The sequence below is a fragment of the Egretta garzetta genome, unplaced genomic scaffold (genome assembly GCF_000687185.1).
Source record: "Egretta garzetta isolate BGI_Z169 unplaced genomic scaffold, ASM68718v1 scaffold33, whole genome shotgun sequence".
NCBI lineage: Eukaryota > Metazoa > Chordata > Aves > Pelecaniformes > Ardeidae > Egretta > Egretta garzetta.
The window spans coordinates 121055-124824 of record NW_009259250.1 but is presented as its reverse complement, the minus strand read 5'-3'; positions in this window follow the sequence as shown (position 1 = coordinate 124824).

Below are 3770 nucleotides of genomic sequence, written 5' to 3'. Positions count from 1 at the left end.
AGGTCGGGTCCCACCAGAGCAGAGGAGAGGGGCAGAATCACCTTCCTCGACCTGCTGGCCACACCCCTCCAGGGTAGGGTTGGCCTTCTGGGCTGCCAGCGCACATTGCCAGCTCATGTCCAGCTTTTCGTCCTGTGTTTTTTGAGAAACACCATCTCACTCTATGTCCAGGGAGTGACGGAGGCTGTGGTGTTGCCTCCTGCTGTTAAACTCCCACTGCCAAGAGAAGGGTGTCAATGCAAATGAGACACCCTGATCTAGGAGCAAATGACTGATTTTATCCAGGCCCACGGGAGATGGCTCTGCAACAGAAAGAGGGACAAGGGCTGGTGTTGCAATGACTTGCGCTAGCAACTGTCGGCAGTTACTGCTGTGCCAGCTCTTCTGTAGTAATCTCAGGCTTTCAGGCATTTACTAACTAGTTAAAAATCTTTTCTCTGGCTGAAATTTGGCACATGGAATAGGAATTTATTATGAATACCATTGCACCTTTTTCACCCAAAGAAGTCTGGTGGTTTTCTGTTCTTGTTTTGGAGGTTCCTGTTCTCATTTTGGGTATTCCTTCTGGCTATTGCAAAAGTAAGAGCAATTCAAATCATATTGGCATTTTCTTACATTTTCTTATCTCTAAGGGAATTATTAATGACCTTAGAGAGCTTGTCACTTCGTAATCTCTATGTGTCATACAAAAAATGAGATCACTATTATATGTAGTCCAGTTTCTGTTTTTGCTGACTTATCTCCTCTTGAGTACGGGCTTGCAACAGCTGCTGTTACAGGCTCATTACCCATAACCTACATCTGCATTTGCACAACAAACTGGAATGAAAGCAATGGATTGAACATGTCTTTCTGGATAAAAGTGGACTTAATTCTCTGTTGCCTTTTACTTGAGTGGAACAAGCACAATTGCACCATATTGTTGTATCATGCCATGTCACTCTACGTCTTCATACAGCTCCAGAGTCCTGGGGCTTTTTGTGGTCCAAGATTCATTCAGGTCCATCTCAGACCTGACTGGTATTATCTTTTCTGTAAAATTTTCTAATGACGAAGAGATACTACACTAAAGAAACCTCAACCTTTGAAGATGACTTGAACTGGCACAGGCCAATGAATTATGGTAAAATAATTATTTTTTATTGGATAATTCTCATGATCCTTGCTGCAAATATGAAAATGCAGCATGGCTTGTAATGTGTTAAGTTTGTCCTCTAAAGTGTTTTGTTAGAAACTAGTGATCTCACCTCTCCGATGCAATTAATAGAAATTTCCTATAGCATATGTGATGTAGGTAATTGCATTTCCCCAAACGATGAAGTAATAATGCTCTATACATTTATTATTCATTCCACTGCTGGTTAGTTTGTCCTTAATCCAATAATAAACGTTTAGTTGTTCAACTCTGAGAAAAATCTTTTTGGTGTCAAAGAGCTGACAAAATTCATAGCACCTGTGAGTGGGGAAGTAGCTCTGCAGTGGCAGATTCAGATTCCATTAATGATTAGCTTTTGGTACACAGTAACTTAGAGCTTGTCCAAACAGCAGTTTTTGCAAAATTTGGCTTTGCATTTGCAATGCTCTAAGTCATTTACACCACTAAATCAATAAATAGCCATTCTTGGGCCAAAAAATATATACATGTATATGTCTTCCTTACGTTTTATTTCAACCAGACAAACCTTCTGATGCAGCCTGAGCAGCAGCTCAACCTGGAGTGGAGGGCAGGAGCCCGCAGGGGAGGGTGGAAGGGCGAAGGGCTGCATCAACCGCTGCAGTTAAACAAAATGCCTGTTAATCTTCGCCCTTAGCATGCAGCAAGCGTGAGGGAGTGAGCTCTCATCTGGAAGAGTATTTGGAGAGAAGTAGCAAACACGCTATAAATTAACACCCTTGCTGACTTAATGGAAACCTTCCTGCCTTAACAACCTGCTAGACAGAGGTGTGATTGATCCTGCTACCCAGCAGTGCTCCCTACCACAGAGGAAATCTGTGTGTGCTGTGATGGACGGGAGGAAATGAGTGCAGTGAGAGCAGCTGTCCCAGTCAAAGACCTGGCCGCGTCCACAGCATTCCCCACAGCCCTGGGATCGCTGGGTGCTACGCCTCTGCGTGTGCTGCAGCCATGGGAGATCTGCCGCCAGCAAGGGCACAGCTGAGATTTATTAAAAGGAGCTGTGATTTAAACAAATCGTAAACAGCCTGAGCACACTGTGGTTCAGCTGGACTCAGCTTGCTCTTTGCCTCTGAAGCTTCTTATTACCAGGAACCTGACTACAAAGATGGAGCGCCTTTCATGCGATGTCCTGCTGGGCTGGGGCACAAGCGCGCTACTGAGAGCATGGGTCTGCTCCTGTATCCACCACCGGGTCCTCCTCTGCATTTCTGAGGGAGGCATCAGTCCCTCTTCTTTATTATAAGGAATTCTGTGCAGTGAATTGCTAAACCATCCAGCATCTCAGCCATCTGGGAGAGGACTAGAAAGGCAATTGCTCTGTCAGCTCTTTCTCATGCCTCTTCTGTGGATGTGGATGCGTAATCCCACCAAGGGCTCTGGGCAAGCAAATTGTTTTGTTATAATCAATGACAAGTCTGTTAAAAATGAGTGTTCTGCTGTTGTCATTTTATATATATTTTTGAGGGATGCTGTCTGAGAGGTTGGAGGTGGGGAGTTGGGGAATGCCATGCAGTGGGATCAAATGAGGAGGCTTTGGGTCTTCTTTAATACTGGTCTGAATTTGCCCTGGTTAATCCTGACAAAAAATTGTTTCCAGCAGCTTGGCTTGCAGGAACCAGCTGGGAGGATGAGTCCAAGGCTGACCTTTGCTGTCAGGAAAAGATGTTTTATATACAAGCCTTCTGCTGTTGCAAACAGTGGAGGAAGGGTTTTTCCTTCAGACGGGGCTGAACAAGAAGAGAAGGACCAGGGAGAGATGGCAGCGCTCTACCTTACTGATGTGCCCTACAGTAGTTTGAAACCAGGGCTTTGTCTTTGCATTGGATTTCAGACTGCAAATAGCTACCTCATGGTTGCTCTTCAGTGAGGAAACAAGACCTTCTTCAACAGCAAAGCCTAGGAAGCAGTTCCTGGTGTCCACAGGGCTGGGTACTCCTCGTGCTGCTTCTGGCTGGGGGCAAAGGGCAGACTGGGTTGTGAAGGCACAAATAAACTTGCATGCTGGCTTTTTGGGGCTGCTTTAAAACATTTTGACAAAAAGTGCTTTCCTCGCTCCCTTGTACCTCTCCTGCCCTTAAACAGCAGATTTCAGCATGCACAGCTTCTGGGCTTGGACCTTGTACATTTAGGGCAAGTGAGTTTTCTGCTGTGGTTTTGCAGTCCCTCTGGTCAGCAATTTCTGCTGCTGCCACCGGCGTTGCTCTCCGGCCACTCCCCATGCAGTGTGGATGGCAGGGGAGACTGAGGAGAGGCAGCCCAAGGGGCAGCAGCCCCATTTTCCCGGGACTAACTGCACGGGGCAGGGGACAGCCCTGGGATGGAGGGGCAGTAGGGGCTCCCACGAAGGAGGGTGTTTCACAGCAATCTGGTGGGGTAGAAGAGAGAAACAAGAGTGACCAACAGGCAGGCACATGGGGTTTGGTGGTGCTCTGCTATGTTAGAGGCATTTCTGGTAGAAAGGTGTTACACCAGTGGAGAATGCGTAGCAGAAGCTTCAGCCTTGGACCTGTCTCCCTAACCTTGCTTCGGTGTCCCTGGGGCGAATGGCCATGCCAGCCTGCCAGCAAGGGGTTGCCGCGCGTGGGCGAGGCTG